The sequence below is a fragment of the mitochondrial genome of Manihot esculenta (assembly GCF_001659605.2).
Source record: "Manihot esculenta mitochondrion, complete genome".
Lineage (NCBI taxonomy): Eukaryota > Viridiplantae > Streptophyta > Magnoliopsida > Malpighiales > Euphorbiaceae > Manihot > Manihot esculenta.
In genome coordinates, this window is record NC_045136.1 from 607,419 (window position 1) to 628,165 (window position 20,747).

General features: G+C 44.2%; 2 non-coding genes across 2 annotated transcripts; one reads left to right on the forward strand and one right to left on the reverse strand.

Annotated features, from left to right (window-relative positions):
* Window positions 1-11,097: 11,097 nt before the first annotated feature.
* trnS lies at window positions 11,098-11,184 on the forward strand. Its single transcript has one exon. It is a non-coding gene; the product is annotated as a tRNA-Ser (tRNA).
* An 8,902-nt stretch (window positions 11,185-20,086) lies between these two features.
* Window positions 20,087-20,160, reverse strand: trnD. The gene has a single exon. It is a non-coding gene; the product is annotated as a tRNA-Asp (tRNA).
* Between the last annotated feature and the right edge of the window lie 587 nt (window positions 20,161-20,747).

Genomic DNA, 20,747 nt, shown 5'->3' on the forward strand with positions numbered 1-20,747 from the left:
GGAGTGAACCTACAGATTCGATAGAGTCCGAGTCGATTGTAGCTGATGTGGTTCAGTGTGTGTTTACGGGGACAGTTCGCCCATACGAAGAGAGATATCTGGCCCTTAGATAGTTTCATTTAGAGAGTTTAATGATGGGTGAGGGGTAAGCCTAGACAGCCGAAGTTCTCCTCTGTCTGCTCTGCCAGGTACCCAAAAAGAAAGAATAGGAATGCAAAACAAACACAAAAAGAGGAACAGATAGCCCAGACCTCTTATCCCTTTGACCAGAATCCCATACTGAAGTTACTGTTTGAACTGCCATTCCAAATGCGTAACTCAGTCAGTATGTAATTCTATCCACTACCCAATAGCAAATAGCAATAGAAGCATAATTGAAATTGCACTCACCGGAACCAGTATTGAAGGAATCAAATCCGCAAAATGCCTCAAAAAACGGTCTTTCGTCAATTGTTACTACTGGAACAGATATTCCGTAAAAAAGAGTTACGTCTGCTTTGTGAGAGTGCAGCAACGGAGCGCTAGTCCTTAGCATGAATCTTTCTATTAACTATGCCTCGAAGAGTAAGGCGTGGGATGGGACTACTTGTTCGTTCGACAGCTTTTTCGTTCTCAGATCCAGTCTTTTCTGCTGTTCAAAGAAATGCTTATCCTGAGCTTTTTCTGGCTGTGGGATCGATCCCTTATAGTAGCCTAGCCCCTCCGACAACAGACGAGAGAGTTGCGGTTACTGACTCGATCTCTATCGCCACTGCTGGATTAAAGGAGAATTTCCTAAGAGTAGTCTTCCCCTGGAATCTTGATATCCTTATTAATATTAATAAAATTAAGGTTTCGTCTCGGCCTCGCCCTAACGAGTGAACTTCCTCACCCGAATGAACTACTTTACCTTGCTTTTGAATCTTTTACTGGGAGTTTCAGGGTATTGAATGATTCTTCTCCGCGAGTGACTTTTCCTCAATTTCTGCCTATCCCAAGTCTTGCCAAAGCCCAGGTTCGTAGACCTGCCATGCAAATCCCACCTCCTACCCCCTCTGTCTTCTCTTCAAAGCTAGCCGAGTCGTTCTCCAGATCGGATTCGGTGTAGAGACAAAAGACTTGTGACTTAGAAGGACTAGTTGCCCTTCTTCCTCTCCAACAGGTTCCATTCCTCCGCCAAGAGAAACCCTAGGGCATTCCTCTCTATCAATGACTGAAGAAAGAGGGCTCTAACTTCCTTATTTTAGAGGGAGGTTTCTTTCACGGAATCAACTATTTGAATACGTTACCACCAGTTGCCACATTTACTGATTCAACAGCGGCTTTCTAAGAGGCTTTCGTCCTTCGCTTCGGTCGGATAGCTCTCCTCCCTACAGTCGCTTCTGTTCGGCGGAACATGGCACCATTGCTTCCTTAAAGGAGAGCAATGCTGTCGGCAGGGCATTCGAAAACACCCGTAACAGCACCTAGTGTCCGCCCGTATGATCTCGAAAGAGAGTAGAGAGTCCTTTTTACCCCTACTTCCCTGTGCTGCTATCCACTAAACTAAGATAGCGTGGTCCATCTATCCCTTTCACAAAAATTAGACTCCAGTCTATGGCCTTAGGAGCAGGTTGCACAAACCCCCGAACATAAAAACAACAGCTTACGCGCCGTAGCTATTGGTTCGAGTAAGGTCGATACTCAGGACGAAACCGCACAGAGATGATTTCGAACACTTGCCTAAGATATTTAAAAGGGCTGTATATAATATGGAGGAGTTTCGCCTCTTGCATTAGAAAAAACTTGATTGCAACGCTAAGAAAAAAGTAAGGAATAGAGTACGGTCTTGACCTACCCTATTTTGGTTGCAAGGTTTCGAGCTAACTACAGGATTTGCTTCCTAGCTACTAAATACTAATTAGTAGTAGGGAACTTCGAACTAAAGATTTGCTTTAGCTCTAGTTTCAATCCGTCCTGTCCACTCACCACTTATCTCAAAAGCCACTATTTGAGATCTCTGAAGTGAATTCCAAATCAGTCTTTGTGGTTCCATTTCACTTACGCTCGCTTTTGCTAATGCTACTCGGAAAGAACAGCTAGGAGACGATTAGCTCTAAGTGCTGAAGTCCATAGCTCCTATGATCGCGAGCTGCGGGTCAATAGGACACATCGCTTACCAGTTGTTAGGTCAGCTATGGTCGCTCCGACGAGCGCTGCGGGATTAGGTCTTTTTGTTTTTAATTAGGGCAAGGGATAGTTGTTCTGTCCTAACCAGGGAGAGTAATGCAAGTGAGTCAAAGGGTTAATCAGTCATGGCTAACGTTCGGCCAAAGGCTGGTAGAAAAGACTCGGCTTGGAAACTGCCTTTCCGCTTTCAATGCTTTTTGCTTGCTGCTTGTTAACTTCCCGTCGGTTGAGCCACCCTTCAGTTGATGTCTTCGATCGTGTAACCTTACTTCTCTTTCCCTCTATCCCGCCAGCCTCTTCCGCCCATTACTACCGTACTATCCCGTCTTCCGTAAAAGCGAAGGCTTCAGGTCTATCCCCATTGCAAACTTTCTTAGTTGTGTCAGGGGCTATTGCCTTTTTTTTTTACTTTTTTTTCGAATCTCTTAGTCCGGCTATTACGTAGTCCCTATGTCTGATGCTGGCCCTTTCGTCCTAGCTTTCCATTCCGTAAGCATTCCAAACCCTACCATTGTTGGAAGGAAGGCTTACTGCTTTTTGGTTGTTGCAAGGGTCGATGTAATTGAGGGTTGTCTGCTACTAGCCTGTGTAATAGCCCCCCGGGGCTTATCTTCTTTTCTTCTAGCATCTCCCGTAGCGGAGAAGCATTTCCTTTGCTTTGAATCAATCCTATCATCAATCAGTAGGGGCCTAATGAACTTGACAGGCCTACAAGCAAAACCCCTTGCCCTTTGCTAGTGGGCTGGTGCAGAACTGGTCTTGGGAATCTCTTTTTGTTCCTGCGATAATGACTGCCAAAAGCATCGTGGGACTTGTCAAGGTACAGCTTTCAGAAGAGAGTCTCCAACTCTGTTCCTAGAACTTTGGGGGGATGAAGCCCTTTCAACTCTAGCTTCCACTTTCCTTTTCTTTTCATGTGAGTTGAGTCTATCAGAAGAAGGTATTTTGATCGTTGTGCCGAACAACTTAATGTTGTGCTTTCGTCTACCTAATCTAATATGAATTGTAGAGTACTTGCTAGATTTTCTTCGCCTTCAGTGAACCGATCCAGACTTTCTTTGAGCCGGTGGGTTGTGATTGAGCTTAGCTTGGCCGATCTCGCACCGTAATGCGAGTGCTTATTTACGAAAGATAGATTGTTGGTATGGCTGCTGTTACAAAAAACATACTAAGTAAATAGAAAGCTATGAGCTCTACTAGCTTGACTTTTACTTTACGACTCTATAAACTTTACTTGGCTTTCCCGCCCTTCGCCCCTTTACCCCATCTTTCTTGCTTGCTATGAGCGTTACTGCTGCTCAGAACGATCTTGGTTGCCGAAGGCTTAAAGCCGACAGAATGACCCGGTAACGTTGCACTCCATTGGCTTAGGCTTATTTAGCAGCAGTAGCATCAGTGGCTTTTCGGACTGAAGGTTTCATTTTTTCCCTAGGGTGGAACCAGAAATCAACGGGTAGTAGAACCGATTCAAGAGAAAATCCAAGTCCAAAGGATGAGGCTGAAAGCTATAGAAGAGAGGCAATCTAATGGGACAGTTAGAGTAATATATTTATATATACATCATATATATATATCGAAATATATATATAAAGATATCGAAAGCTAGCTAGAAAGCTAAGCAAAGCAATCGCGCGAACAGCAGAGCAGAAAGCAAGAGCGCACCGCAGCCTCTCTCTTTTGGTGGTTCTTCTTCATAGCCATCGTTCTCGTATTCGAGCTCCATGAGGTCAAAATCGTTGATCAATGATCCTCAAACTCCAATTCGGTGCTTTTCTCTTGCTCATACATAGTCAGGGTTGGTTTTTGTTCTTTATCGATGTTGGAGCAAGCGAAGAAAATGCCTACGTCAGGCGCACTAGCGCACCAAGCAATAAAACGGGAACTCCTTCTCCAACTCAGAGAGACCCGAACTCATGAGTGGAACCACTTCATGAACCGCTTTACCTTTAGAGCTGCTCGAGCACTCCTGAACTCGGATACTCCTCAATTCAGAAACCAGAGAGCTAGCCAACCACTGAACCGATAGACAGATAAAAAGACCGATATCGGTCTTTTTTCATTCTTTCTCATTACTCGTAAGACCACCTCCAATGTGTGTATTCCCTTGTTCTGTTTCGGTATTTCCTTTCTTTATTAAAGGATTTAGGAACTGAAGATCTTAACAAGTAGAAAGAGAGAGAACGAATAGGTGATTGTCCTAAGAAGGCAGTTACCGAGGTAAGTAGTTAAGTAGCTAAGTATTGGAAGGAGCTATGCTCTAGTATCTCCTGCTTCTGCTTGTTATTCTGCCTCTTCAAGTGTCCTAAGACTAGTTCCTTTGTAAAAATATCCACTCATAAGAGAAGGAAGAGGGGGATACTCCGAATATCTATTGTCGGAGAATAAGCCGATAGAATATCCTGAGGAGAAGAATCGGATAGGGAGTGAGGTAGCGGTGATCCAAGCAAGATAGTCTGGAGCAAGTGCAAAGAGAATACCTCTGCTGTTAGCTAAGGCTAGTCACCTCAAGTCTTTGTATGGACAATGTCTCTTGTTGTATAGCTATTTTCTCTGGGTTCTTCCCGAAGGGGCTAACCGTATTAATAGCTGATTTAAGGTAGTTGCTACTTCGTTGTTGAAAAAATTGTTTTCTAGCTGTTGATGGGTGAACCCATTAGGGTTGTTATCGGTTTCGAGTTCTCGCTGTTCTCTAAGGAAGTTGAGTGAGAAGAAGTAAGAAGTCAAAATCATTGGAGCTAGGCCCTTCAAGCTTAAAGACTAGCAGTTCCTTGACTTTGTCCTAAGAAAGAAAGGAGCGTAGCGGCTAGGGTTTATGATCAAACTCTAAAAAGGGTTCTTGCTAAGACTGCTTTCTCTCTTCCGTATGTGAAATTTTCCTTTCAAGCAACCACATTCAGCAGTGACATCGAAATGTGAGATTTAAGCCTTTTCCTTCGCATTTGCTTGTTAACAACGAGCCAACCTTCTGAGGGTTAGGTGAAGGTCTCGTTCCTGGACTGTCCATACATAATAAGAGTCTTCTTAACCGTAGTAGCAACTATTATTTATACTTCTTATATAAGAATCAATCTGGAAAGACAGCATTAGATACCTCAGAACTAAGAAGAAAGCCAGCCGATGAGACTGACCTTATTTAGGACAGGAAGGAAGAGAGCATTACGAATTGCCCTATTTGATCTAGTCTCTTAAATTACCGAGACCCATACATACAAAGATCTAGGTAGCTCATCTCCTTCTAAGGAAGATCTCCTTTCCATTCTTTTCATCCAACTCGAAATATCTTAAGATAAGAGAAGCACTTTTACGCCCAAACCATCCCATTTATTTGCTGACGTAAAGCGTCGCCCACTTCCAACTAGAATGCTTTTAGGCGTTCTGGTTTTGCTTATGCACACCGGGCTGCTTAGTCGGAATAGGCAAGCGGTGTGCTAGAGTGATGGATATATAAATTTGAAATGAAACGTAAGCTGGACATTTACCAATATGGGTCGCAGTTTGATCCAACCGGTCCCACTCGTTATTCACCCAGCGATTGGATTGAGATTTCCTTTTCGGAATCTTCTCCATCTGAAAGAAGTGCTTCTATAGGGGCCCCACAGGTCTACAATAGTTCCGCTTCTGATTTAGATGCATTCACGTCTAGTTCCGCTTCTGATTCAGACGCATTCTGGGAGCGGCCTTCTGAAGAACTTTTGACTAAGATAAGTCAGTAGCTCCAACGTAGAATGCAGGAAATTGGGATTGACCTACCATCAGAATATGACCATGGAATACTTCACTTGCCACGTGCTTCTTGGCGAGGAAGAGGCAGGGGCGCTAGACCCCCATTTTCTGATCGGTGTGCTTGCTGATCTACAACAACCTGGCCATGTAGTCAGCTGGTATTGGGAGGGGGCCTTCGCCTGTATAGCCTTGCTGTTTTTACGTAGGGGAATAGAGCTTTTAAGCCAGTTACCGATATAAGTTTATTAAACAGCATTCTAGCAAGTTTACCTATTTTGAATAACGTAGGTCTCTACCGGCTATTACCGCATTGGGGGCATCCCCTTCTATTACCAAAACCTACTTGTGAAACAATTCAATTACCAGTTAAACTTATACACTCTATTGCACTTCTGCCAAAGCAGAATCACGTGTGTACTTTGCTTTGGTGCTCAGCAATATCTTCCAGCAGACATCCATCTTCTTACTGAGAAAACAACGTTTAACTAATCATATGTCCTACGTCCTAATGATGACTAAAAAGGAATTCTTTCTCTATAAAAGATATGGAATCACGCAAAACAAGAGGCAGTCTTCTGCTAGAGTTTTCGAGGGCAAGGCGAATCCTTTCTTTAGGAATGGTCAAAAAATAAATAATTAATGAATTTTACCTTTCCAATTCCATGAGTATACCATGAAGTTACAAAGATTGTAAACCAAGGCGAAATAGTCTCGATTTCCTATCTATAAATAGAAAGTACTTTACAGTCGTCAGAGTTAAGGGTTAAGAGAGAGGGGAAAGAGTTGCTTTTAGGGTGAGAAAGGGTCATGAAGTCATTCAACAGGAGCAAAAGGTCAAGTCACATCGGCTTCAGACCTTAACCTTAGACGTACTTCCTCAAGATGAACCAGCTGTCTCTCGATTCTCCAATCCCGCTTCTATTCTAGCACTGACATCTAATTGAGTAGCGAGTTGAGCCCCTACTATGACTAAGAGAAGCTCATCGTCCAGGAGAAAGAAAGCACTCCACTATAAGTAGATGATCGTTCACCACTCTACTTCCCGTTTAGAGCATGAAAGGGTCCGGAATCATAGGATCGGAACGAGCTTTCTCTCCAATCCACTTGGCGAAAGACATCCCATCCCAGGGAAAAAGAAAGCAAGTCAGACTGAGTTCAATTAGTCCCGTCCTTCCTTCCGGGAATGGAGGGAGGTCTTAAATTCGATTCTTTCTCTCCTGTGGTCTAAATCCCAATAATTTTTGATCGCCTTTTGATGGCATGAGCTTGGCTTCTTCGGATGCTAATGTCGGAAATCCTCTTCCCGGATCATCGAAGGAAGTTCCCCATTTTCGATACGTGCCTGCTGTCGATAGGTAGCTCATCCCTTGCCTTGCGACCTAGGTATTCCGTTTATGGTTTCCCAGACTTTTTGTATCTGACACTCTGATAATCCCAGGAGAGGAGAGTGAAGGAACAAGCAAGAGTCACTTCAATCGCCAAAATCGAGTTCACGAACTGGCAGTTCTTTGAGCCCCCCCCATTTGATAGAAGACAGGTGTTCGCGAGGTTCAAAGTCCAAAGCCCATAAGCCAGGAAAAGCCTTCCCCCGAGAGAGTAGCTCACGAACAGAGTTGCGAGATAGTCGAGAGAAGAGACCACTACCAATGGAAGACATCACGACTGAAAATCAGCCAAGTCTCAGAAGGTCTTTGCGGATCAAGAAGTCTAATCCGAAGTATATGCAGGCCGACTTTGCAGACGCTGTCTCACTTTCACAGTGTTGTGTGTCCGAGATCGGGAAAGGAAGCATTCAGTGATGCTTGGGCTTGGCTTGGAATGTGGAATTTTGGTGCAGGGGCAGGGAAGACTGAAGGCAGGGGAACGGTGTAGAGAGACGCCATAGATAAATTTTTTACGTCCATCTGCCCAGGACTGACTTGTTGTTAGAGAGATGAGCACTCGCCCAACAGTTATCTTTGCCACGGGACTAAACGTCTCGTCGTAGTCAATCCCGTACTGCTGTGAGAAAGCACGAGCAACCAATCGCGCCCGTTCGACTGATTCCATCACTTCGTTCGCTTCACCTTGTATACCCACTTGCAAGAAATTGGCTTGACTCCAGCAGGCAATGGAACAAGTCCCATGTCTCATTCTTTTTTAGGGTCCCCTCGCACCTTAGCGCTGCCTCTGGTTTTTCGTCTTGTGCAGCCTTTTTTTGTTTTTCTTTTTTTTTTCCTTTACTTTCCCCTTCCTCCCCTTTGCCATTGTCACTACTGGTACCTGACCCCGTCGGCTCGACATTTTTGCAAACACCGACCCTTACTCAATAGGGCAATGAAAAGAGGAGAACGAGGACAGCTGACTACCACTAAAAGTCAGACTACGAGTACACATTGTATGATTGAAAACTGCCGCTGCGTACTACCTGGTGCTTGCAGGTCTGACTGGTGCCTTCTCTCCAACAGCTGCTTCAATCAATGTTAAGTCTGACTACGAGGCTTCTTAGCCCGCAGCTGACTACAACTTGAAAGACCGAACAGGAAATGAAAAGTCGTACTACAACAACTGTAAACATTCCCTCCCCGCTCTGACTTTGATCGACTTGCCCACACAGCGTCTTTTTTGAGAGAAGAGGTCAAGGGGCTAAGTGACTCTCGAAAGTCGTCTTTTGTATCGCATCAAGAGAAATGACATAGATAAGATCATTGCTTGAAGAGTTTCATTGTCGAATTGATCTCGGAATTGGATCCCAATAGTAGCTGCTGCCCAAAGGTGCTTTATGAAAGCCGGTCCACAACAGTGAAAGTACGATTGATTTTGTCGATCGAACGAAAACCGCTTCTTGCTTTTTTTGCCTCTCTGGCTTGACTACTCTGCTTGCTTAACACAAGTGTGATTTAACCTTCACGGACTACTTGACTACCCTCCGGCTCGAAAGCAACAAGCAACTCCTTGAGCTGCGCGAAAGCCGTTGCTCGTTAGCGCTTTAGTTTGATTGCAGGTTACTAATAACATAACATAGAAAGGGCCTTTTCTCGCTTGTTTGATGAGACCCTAGTTGGCTTTCTTCAATCGGCAAAAACAAGGGATGGATCGGAAGTCTGAGTTGGCTTTAAGAGATGGGGACTCCAGCGGTAAGAAAGAGTCACTAAGTAAATCAATCGGTGGATCACACACACTTGTTAGAGACAGAGACAGGGGCACGCCTGACTATTTAGAAAGTATACAAGTGTTGAAAGAGTGAAGTCTGGGGACAACGGTAAACGTGAGGAATGGGATCTCCAAAGCTACCCGCCCTCAACAATAAGTTCGCAAGCAAGGGACATGCCGAACACCTACCTTTCCAACGTTGTCCAACGCGAGGACTTTTAATTGACGATGCGTTCCATCGTCAGCAAGCGGTGGCCGACAAGGCCCTTTTCCCTAAATATCTTGGGAAGCGAAGAGGACAGGTTTTAAACTCGTTCGGTAAGATTCTCCCGAAGGTAGGCATTTACCCAAGGCACTGATATTCTGAGTCTCTCAATTATACGTGGGAGTTGAACGTCTTATTCTTATGAGTGGCCTATGTGAATATAAGCCAGGAGCAAGGATTCCGGAAAGTGGAGTGAAAGCCGGCTCTAAACAGGATCCAAAAACGTTCAAATCCAGTTCCAATCTGGATAAAGTGCAGTTCAATCGTCGAAAGTGATATCTCTTTTAGTCCGGTCTTCTTTTCTCTTTTGAGTCAGGTTCTTAAGACAGGACAGGAAATCGGGTTTTCTGAAGAATCTCTCTTCCGGCCGTTAGTTTCGAGATCGAAACTGGACCTGAAAGAGACTAGACTTCTAGTAACAGTAGGTGCGCCTTCAGTTGAGGAGAGCTGTTCACAAGCAGTGGTTATGAGCTCTTTCTTGTTTCGGTTCAGAAGAGGCTACGCACCTTCAGTTGCACTAGTGGATTGAATAACCTTTTTTTTAGTGCCAACAAAGTGCATGTGTTGTTGGTTAATAAAAACACGAATTTCGATAGGCTGGAGGACTGATACTATAAGTAGGACAAACGCCTTAAAAGAGAAATGAAAGGCATTTTTCCACTTATCCAAGGAATCTCTTTCTTGGCATTTGTATTTGAGAGAGAGAGCTATGCTTAGGTCAGTTTCTTTAGTAAACTTCTTTGGTAAGTCAGAAGTGAACTTTAGGGGCGTAAGCGGTAGTCCCGTATGAAATTCATAAAACATTCATATCTAGCACTTGAGGAGGTCAATCTTAAGTGTTGGAAGCTACTGCTAAGGTACTCCCCCTCATCTATAAAGGATAGGCAATTGAGAGAGAATAGGGCGCCGGTTTTGATTGAATAATCCTTTCCTGTGCTTGTATTGAGGTATACCGAAGATATGAGTAAAAGAAAAGTAGGTAACAGAAGGGGAGGGATTGCTGTTTTTTATTAGTGAGGGCAAGCAGCTTTCATTTTTTTGAAATAGTTTGGTAGGGCTTTAAAGAGTAGGCGGTTCGTATGTTTTTATGACCCTCAGAATAATAAGTAGGAGGATACGCAGAGAAAGAGCTCTTGAAGTCTACCGGGGCGCGCTTCTTCATTCATCCATTTAGGCCCTACTAGGAACACGTAGATCCAGGGAACCTGGCTCGGGAACAGCTTCTTACTAGTAGGGGCTAATCACAGTAAGAGAGTCCAATCTCTGAAATAGAGCTTAGTCTCTCCATAGTAGTATACTAGTAGAAGGCGTAGGTTATGACTTAATCCAATAGAGTCAGAACACCTTTATATCTAAAAGAAATGGTGCTCGATGAAACGATCCAGATTCCACACTATGCTGTGGGCTGGGGAGAGAGCTGCTCTGCGAAGCTGGGCGTTCAGTGTTCTTATGGAGGAACCATACTAGAAAGAAAATAGAAAAAGGCCTTCAAAAAAGAGCGAGAGAGTGATGGGCAGCCTTAGTCTATATGTTGCTCGTAAGCCGCCAAGTACCAGTTTCGCAACAGTACTGGCGCAAAAGGATCGGTCCTTCACTTGCTGATCGTTCGCGAGTTGAACTCGCTCTCTTGCCACGCCTTTCACTCACTCGCTTGAGTCGGACTCAATCACTCGTTTGGCGGATCATTCGTTCTTCACTCTCTTGCCCCCGCAGGGAGCGCAGCAACCAAGGTGCATATTATCATATAGAAACAAGCAAGCGTAGCGAATCACATAGAGTTGCCCCTACCTGCCAGCGCGCGGATAGATAGGGCGGGCGAAGCGCGAAGGGGATGGATGTCTGAGCGGTTGAAAGAGTCGGTCTTGAAAACCGAAGTATTGATAGGAATACCGGGGGTTCGAATCCCTCTCCATCCGCGAAGTCATAAGTTCTCTCTTGCGTTATCTATAGATAAGAACGAATCGGATCGACTCGACTGATATGATAGATGGAATGGGTAGCTTGTGTTATGATTTAGTTAGGACTTTGTCTCCCTTTCGTTATCTTCTGCTCCCCTTGTATAGGTTGGGGAAGGGCCGGGTGGATTATTACCTTTGGGAGCTAAGTCGAAGATCTCGGTGGTCTTGTGAGTGGTTGATAAACTACGATTGCAGTTTTCTTTAGGAAGTCCCATAGCTGTGAGGCTTAACAGACAAAGAAAACGGTGGATACTTCCGGGTAGAAGGTGACGACCCTAATGAATCGACTATGAAGAGAAGGGGATTTGGTGTTGAAAAAGATTCTCCCTATTCAGAACGACCGTCGTGGAAAGTGGACCCCGAATTTTGAAGGTCCGTACGTCGTTAAGAGAGCCTTTTCAGGGGGTGCCCTTATTTTTATTTTGACCAACATGGATGGAGATGAACTACCAAACCCCGTGAACTCAGATGCTGTGAAAAAGTATTACGCTTGAAATCCGTGTATCTCAATCAGTTGAATTAATGAAAACGGTTTGATCCTTTTTCGCAACCCATTTTATTTTCAGAAAGACTGGGAGAGTCTCCTTCCGGAGGCATTCTCAGCAGGCTATTAGTTTAGCTCTGTAACATAGAATACAAGAAATCTTATTTTGGTGAAGCTGGAAAGGGCGTTTAATTGTCCCATAGGAAAGAAGGAAGAAAGGGAAATAGCAAGAGCTCATTCGGATAAAAACCCGAAGAGGCGGTCTAGGTGAGAGCTAAAGCGTTGGGAAAAGGATACCTTGCCGAGTCGAAAACCCGAAAAAAAGCGCTTCGACCAAACTTGAGAGGTCGTGTGAAGCATCTCCTGGAGAACGAGTTCGATCTCCCATTGGTCTTTGGGAGCTAGCATATGGGGGCAAAGTTCGACACCACATGGGAAAAATCGACAGTAATCCTGGCACAAGTCTGCGCTATACATTGTTAGTATCATCGCTGGAAGAAAAAGGAAGTTATTTTTGATTATGTTACTGTTCGACTTTACATCCTTTGTATCTTTTGACATTCCTAACCATAACATCAAATAAACTCCATGAAAGTTTTGTTTGCATAATCAAATCGTTGTCCTTTTTTTTGCTCTGTCGCAACATCTAAAACATCGTGAAGTCCCTTGCAAAACTCGTTTGTTCAATCACACGTGCACCTTAATCCTCATGTTTGTTATGTCAAATGAATATTGAAACAATGAAACAGGTGCAAGCCTTAGAAGCAGTTTTGAGAATCAATCACAGCAAAGAAAAACAAGAAAGCACAGATGATAAATATTGAAACCCTACGGTCGGGTAGGCGTGTCAGCAAAAGCTGTCGCACCCTCAAAAAAAAATCTGGACTCCAGTCCAGCGCGTTGGGATAAACTCATCAATAAAAGGGCACCGAGCCTCTCAGTATGTTCGTCAAGCTCCCCAGCAGAATAACATGGGCTTTTCAGTCCCATACAGTTGGGATGAACTCATTAACAGGATGTTCTTAAACCTTCCAGTGAGATCCGCATGAGGGGATGGTTCATTCGAGCTCTATCAGAGGAGTTATCGTCCGCTCATCGAGAGGATTTGTCTGAACCTGGAACGTTGTTCAAAAAACTTAATGGCCACCCTTCGAGATGTGGGGGAAAGGCAGAAAGGTTGGTTCTTCGATGACCCTTGGCATGGCATAGTTAAGATTGAACGAAGGGGGGAGTAGCGGACCTACGGAGACTTTCTTCTAATCCCAACTCACCCAATGAAGAAAGAAAGAACTCATACTGAGAACATTAATCCATGCATTGACCGAGTTAGACTAATCCGACGGATGAATGCCCTGATCAGCTCCTTACCTCGACTGGCACAGGACAGGCCAATAGAAATGGCAGCTCAACCTGAAAGCCTTACGGTGAGGCAGAGACAGACATCTATCTCGATTCCTCTGTTTGACCATTACCATCTTGCTTTTGAGACCGATCACTAGACCTCTCAAGCATTGTAGTTGCATCACATACGAAATAAGTGCCGACCCGCGCAAGTGAACGAGGAAGCTTACCATTCCGCCGTCGGTCAGTTATTCAGCTAGGCAGGGTATCAACGGTCTAACTACGAAATCTTGATATCAATGCCCGGACTTTCATCCCACACTATTTCTTCTTTCGTTTTAAGACCTAATAAGGAATTTGAAAATTCTTCTTCGAAAGCTTTTCAAATCACATAAGGCAGACCCGGTAACATTAGAGTTGATAAAGTGCGTGCCACACTATGACATCCAATAGCAGAGACAGAAATCAAGCTTGCATCTCCGTCTTGGCTAGAATCCTTCTTATCTTTCTCCTCTCCTACAAGCCAATCATGCAGTCTAGCTCTACTTTACTACGATATATCTTGCAATACCACAATGAGAGACATTTGACCCCAGAATTAGCTCTATCCCACCTAAAATTGAATGTGTTAAGCATAATGCCATCAGATCCAGACAATGAAGAAGACAATGGCCGGGAATCTTTTTCTCGAAAAAGATTAGAAGATCTGAACCAGGCTCGTTGAGACCTGCTCTCGCTTGCCGTGGTCCTGCTTTCAATCCCTCCCCGAGGATTTCTTCTTTTCCCTTAAGGGAAAGAAGACTAACTCTCGTTCTAAGCACCTCTAGAGGCCAATAGAAGGAAATTAGTGCTACTTCCCCGCTCTGGACAGTCTTTGATAAGAGATATTGTTCCTCAGAAGGGTGAAGAGTGAAAGGGAGTTTTAACTGTTAACATTATTCTTTTTTTTTGGGGAAGGTAAGAGCAGACTAATTTTTCTAGGCGCGTAGCGCTTTTCCTCCGGCTAGAATTGGAAGAGTTTCAGAGGGAAAGGAAAGCCATGCCATGTACTTTAATAGAAGATCGAAAAGTATTAGCTCTGGTTCATAGCAGATGTGCCATTGAGAATGTGATTTGGAGGCTAGCTAAACTAACTCTATTCTATGTGTTTCGTAGATAAGGAATGGGCTACTCTCGATTTCTATTCCAACCGGGGCGGTATCATAGTAAAGTATGCCAGAAGCATTAGCATTCTTAGTCTTCCTCCAGATCGAAAGGAAGCGAGAAACTCTCGGGTGAACAAATTGCTTGAAAGAGAAGATTTTCTTAGCTTTAGATGGTATGCCCGGGATGGTAGGCTTTCTCTCCTTCGGGTAATAGTAGACGAGGATGGCATCGAATTCTGTTGGAGGACGAGAAAATGCCCTCTTAGCAGGAAGAATTGGAAAAATCAAATTAATACTGTTTGCGAAGAATCAACTGTTTTCGCACCTTAATCAATAGGTAAGATAGCCACTAGCCGGCAAAAGAAAGCCCTCCGAGATGCAAGAAGGGGAAGGGAGTCAAAGACTGATTGCCCTAAGGCTAAGGGATTTTTTGGTATTAGCATCTTAGCATATGGCATTACCGGTCTTAGTCTTAGGCCTCTAGAGCTCAAACTCAAGCCCTTTAGCATCAAAATGACTAACTATCGATTTTTAGAGCTAAATTGGTAGGGGCCTCCTTCTACGGCAATAATCTAGCCCAAGAGCGGTTACTGGGATCACGAATTCCAAAAATCTCGAAAGGGAAATGAGCAGAGAAGTCAATGCACGAGATCCCGGTGCTTTAGCCACCTAAGAAAATGGAGTTGAAGGAATCATACCGGACAGCGAAAGCCATTCAATTCAGTTTGGTTTGACAGCTGCTTAACCAAAAGGGGCGGTCTTACGCTTTTTGGTCTTCTATAGGATCTTGTGGGAGACTTTATAATGGCTCTGATAGTTGAATGAATTTCTCTGTAGAGGTTATGAGGTCTTCCTCCTTCGCGAAGAGTCAAACTCCAACAAGGAAAGAGAAAGTAGGGCTGCTAGCCCATTAGTCGGAAGAGTAAAGCGAATTTCTGTTCCACTAAAGTAGCTCGACCAAAGAAGATTCGGAAAGTGTTACGACAGTTGGAAGAAAAGGGGATAAATCGACTAAAAGTCAAGGGCTTTGAAGAGTGGGTTAGGATTTGAAGTTACCTTGAATCGGGTGTAAGCAGTTCAAGTAGTCCGCTAATCTAAAGGAAGCAAACCAGACTCATACTATATGTTCCTATTCATCGAATTACTCCTAATCAATGCAACTGGCTGGCCTAGACCTATAGCAAAGAGTTCTACAACTCCATCTTGTCCCCCCTCCCTATGGAACCTATTCAATTGACTCGCCTGGACCTCCCTCTGTAAGAGTCGAGCTTTCCCATCCATACACTACTTTTTAAGCATATGGAGACCCCATATCTACTACCTACTCAATATCTCATCTCCCCCTCTTTGGCTTATGATATAGAGCTGGTTTATTTGATACTACTCCTTTAAATGAAATGCTTTCAATACTCCTATTCTCATAAGAGTGCTTGACAGAGACAGGGCAGCCTGTAACCTTTCTCCCAAGGGCTGAAGTGCAAGATAACTCCAAAGATAAGGCCTATATGGGCTCGACGGAGGAGTCGAAGGATAATTTTCGTAGGTAGAATGGAACTATGAACTCCTCGGACAATCCTAAGTAAGGAGCAAATGAACTTAACCTTAGTTTCAAACTTTGCTTTCTCGCTGGCTTGAGAGAAAGAAAGATAATAGCTTTCAAATAGCACAGTCCCGGCTGGAGATCGTTAGAACGTTACAGCGTTAGCACTTACGGGGCGAAGCACTAAAAAGACATATCTTAACAGGCTTCCTTCTTCACAGAATGGATTCCCTAAGGGAAGAGGGACTGCTGGAAAAGAAAACGAACTAGCCAGGCTTGCCTAAAGCACTGTGCTTTGCTGTAAACACTTTAAAAGAAAAGGAATTCCTCGGAGCTAGTACTTAAACTATAAAATACTAATACAATGCCAATACAAAAGACATATGGGGTGGACACTTCTTAAAGGCCTTAGCAAGAGTTTTCCACTGCTTATGGATGGTAAACTACTGGTTATGCATGTTACGCATGGGCAATTACTGTACTGACCTTCCCTTCCACTTACTAGAATCTGTCTCGAATAACTCAAAAAAAACCTAAGATTCCCAGGAGGAATTATATATATATATATATATAATATACAATGGCTTCCTTCGATTTCGATACTGTTATCGGGACAGGCAAAGAAAAGCAATCTCGAAGGGAAGAAATCTATCATCTTTATGTCTTGCTGACTTGCTAGCTAGCCCTAGCTTCCTAGAAAAAACTACAGCTTGTCCTGTGCTTGATAATGGTACAGCCGGAGAGAACAGCATATTGAAAAATTTCTCTTCCAATAGAAAAGGCATTACAAAACTCCCTAAAGCACTTAGCTTATTGAGAAAGAGCTTACACTCTTGAAAACAGGCTAGCTCACAGGATGCGCTCAGCTTATGATTTCAACTGGATAGATTTATCTAAGCACTCCAACCCTTAGAACTGCCAGGGAGTAGGATATATAAGTGGGAAAGATGTGATAGGCTGGCTTGGGAAAGAAAGCACTCATTTGAATTAAAGACTTGCCTTGCTGTCCCTCCTGCGTGCCTATTTGACTTCCTAGCTTGCACTTGCCTAAAGGACTGTTTAAAGGCTTGAAAGGAGAGGTGGAACTCGATGGAAACCAACTTCCACTATTGGGACTGATTCCGTTCCTCTTTCTGTGGAAGAACCGGTGCTACTGCTTGAGTACTCGTATCCGCTCTTGCTTTTTGGGGAATAAGAAGGTATTTCATCCCTGGCTATTGAATACCCAGTGTTGGTAATAACCCTTGCCGCTCTTACTGTTCCCACTGCATCGAGAATAACCGTTTTTTGCCTACCCGCTGTGAATGTTAATGGCATTTCCGCTGCAGATCTGATCGTAGATGGTCAACTATCCGTAAGCGCAGCTATTGAATCAGTTCTTGGTAGAAGGTTTAATGGAAATGACTCCGGTACTCTTTCATCTGCTGGTATAGAATCGATTGTTAGTGGGATTTGCGAGTGTTTTCGTCGTCTAATAAGAGAAAGGCCCTACGATTAGTAGGGCACGAATGGCATAAGACTAGCTAAAGAGGGCCCGTGAGACTTATCAAATGTGTGATCGTATCAGCTCTTACTGCTCTCGTAGAGCTTAATACCAAAAATGAAGGCGTAGATTCTGGGTGTTAGATCCTATAGCCGGGCTAGGGAGATACTCTAAGAATGATGCGGTACATGAGCAAGAAAAGCTTTGGGCGCTGAAGCCCTTAGTACGCTCTTCAAGAAGGGGGGAGAATCTCTTTTAACATCTTCATCCCAGAATTCATCATCTGCAAGCAATCCACTTCCGTAAGGGCTATTGCTTCAGCTTCTTTTTTTTGGCTACCTTTTATTTTATATGACTCTTTCTATTGCTGCTAATAGATACCTGCTTGCTTACTGGAAATCTATCCTAGAATGTGTCTGTTAAACAAAGCCCTAACCTCATCCCTTCCCTGAGCCCCTTCCTACCCCGAAAACCGCCCTCCTCAGTGAGGTTTGAGGGAGGAAGGCATTCTTCACATCCAATTAGTGCAAGGGCCAGTTCCGGTTGGCTGCAAGAGATAAGAGAACTCGAACCGAGGTGAGTTTAGCTACCGGAGAGAAAGTCTCAGCATAATCGTTACCTGGGATTTGAGTGTAGCCTTTGGGCCACTAGACAAGCTTTCAGCCTCTCAATTGTCCCATCAGGAAAGTACTTAATGGTCAACACCCAGCGACAACCAACAGCTTTCTTGCCTGCAGGTAAATCAGTCCATGTGTGGTTGACACGCATAGCTGCCATCTCGTCCTCCCTAGCAGCTCACCAACCAGAATGACTCAAGGCCTCATGATAGGAACGGGGAAGACTGACACTCGAAAGAGCAAATGAAAACTTGCGAAGAGAGGGTGGACAAGGTTTGGCAAGTAAGCGCGGAAATTTCTTATAGTAAGATAGAAAGCGGGCATAAGACCATCTTAAGAGGTAGCCAACCAACTCAAGAGTAGCATTTCTTCCTAGCTCCAAATCGCACATTGGCAAGCTAACTGTGAGGAAAAGAGTGTAATTGTATTAGTTGATCTTCTTCTGCTAGTTCTTTCGTTTGTTATTTATTTGTAAATAATAATACCAATGAAGCAATCTTTCTTTTTTCCTCCTCTTTCCTTCTCATCGATCTTGTACTAAGGGAAACTTAACACTAATCAAATCGAGTTGTTAACAATCGCCAATCTCGAATAGTTTGAATTTCCCCTTTTCTGATTTCCCTCTGTTCATTTTGTCTGAGATTAGTATGTTATCGATCGCAGAATAAGCTGTTAATTCAGTTGACTTCCTTAAAGAATGTTTGAACTTTCTTTCCGGAAAGTAAGCACTATTCCCACTAACCGCCCTTAACCTTACAGTTAAAGAATTAATTGCCAATCTCTCATACGCAATATATTGCCTTTGCTTGAACCGAAGAGAGCGATGCCAACATCAGTAGCTAGGAGCCTCTGATCCCGCTCGGGTTTTATTCCCTTCGCTCGCAGCCCACTTGAACAATCAGCAGGCAGATTTCTCGTAGAATGAAGATCCAGCTTGACTCTAAGGACGAGGCAACTAAAAATGGGTGTTAGCGACTCCGATTTTGATGATCGTATACGATTGACCAGGCCTTCGCCGCAGGCGGGTGTTTGAAAACTTTCGGGTATCATGTACGGCTGCTGCCCGCTAGAGCCTTGACAAAATCAAAGTATGTTTGATAAGGCGTTGGTTCGGTCGGTCGAGGTCGCTCTTCGCGAAAAAGAAAGTAGGGTACGGACATTTAGCGTAGATAAGGAGCGCGGCGATCGGCAGTGAGGTGAGGCGAACGACGAAGAGCTAGTGAGTGGGTAAGACAAAGTGTAGCGCAGTCTGGTCAGCACATCTGTCATTGACTAAATGGCTCAGTAAAGTAGGTACTGGATTGGTAGCTTCGTTTTTGCTGATTCGTGGGGGGTCGTGGTTTTGGAAGATGAAGATTTGTGTTCGAGTCCCAAGCCCCCCTTGTGATAGATGCCACGAAGAAAGAAGGTTGAAGTTTCCTTCTTACCACTTACTTTTTGAAGCAGATAGTTTACAGTGCTCATTCTATAGATACTGGAAAAGCCAAAGAGAATGCAATTTAAGATTTTTAAGAAAAGAGTGAAATGGAAATTGAAGAACCACATCCCGACCCAGCCACAAATCCCGAACTTTTTGGCTGAAGTCGACCTGCCACAGGCGCATCCGATGGATTCCGCGGATACTTTGCGCTTAAAGGCATCTCTCGTTCTGGAGTCGTATTTCAAGGATTCCCTTACTCGTGAGCGATACACCTGGTTGGACGTAACACAAAGCCTTGCTCAAAGGGTCAGCTCCGGGGATATCGTAACTCGAGATGATCTCAGTATGCTGCTAGACCAGTTGCATAATCTGGGCAGTGAATTATATCTGAAAGCCTTGGAGCTTTTAATGTCATAAGTGGCAGGATAGGGGGGGGGGTGGCCAATCCAAGAGCAGGTTCCGCGGCTCGACCGGCTGCCTTCGATAGAGCACCATCATCCGGAATTGGCAGCTGGTAAGATTGGTTCAATCGGCATTGACATGACAAAACTGTTATAGAGAGATCTCGTCTATTTGAGAGGCCAGGTACCTTAGAGGGGAGTCATCATAGGAAATATATTGAACGGGATCCGTTCGGGAACGTGGAATGTTGGATGAGTTATGGTATGGGGGGGGGACTGCAACCTCTCGCTATTTCCGCGATCATCCGAGGAGAAGGATATCATTTCGGGACCGGCCCGCGATGAAGAACTCAAGGGAACCCCCACTGATTGTAGAACTTCGTCCTTTTCCAACTCTGACTTCTTCCACTTTTGGTTGGCATGATCGGGCGGGGAAAACAGGGTTCGAACCCGCTACTTCTGGCGTGACAGACCAGCACTCTAACCGACTGAGCTATTTCCCCCTTTCGTCGCTACTTTGATTCAAAAGTAACCGGTAGGTTACCAAGGCCTATTAGTTTACAAAGTCAACATCGGAGAGTATTCTTAACAGCTGTACTAATGCCGTTCGCCTTTGGTACTGTCGTAGTACGACAGTAGAAACAAACGGCTCTGCTCGCGACGACTCGACTCAAACGAGGCCCCGCGCCGCGCTCTATCTATCTGCTCTATCAGCTATCAGTTGGCGCTACGATACTTCAGTTGACAAAGGCTAACACTATCAAGTGATCAGCTGGCTTGTGTAGCCAACGAGTTCAGTCGTTAAGCTACACGTTGGGCAGAGCAAGCCTACACTAGGTGAACAGCCGGTTACTACTAAATGAAATAATAACTAGTGGTGAAAAAGTATCAAAACAACTGAAGCCTACATCCCACTACGGAAAGGTTCCCTCTTCCTATGAACATGAGTCTATTTTTGGTCTAACCTTGAGTCAATAGGGTCAACTACACCAAAGTGAAAACAAAACTAAAAAAAGCTATTAGTGGGCTTGTTTGTTCAACTACTATTGAAATACTGAAGGTCGCCCTACCACTCTCAAACTCACTACTA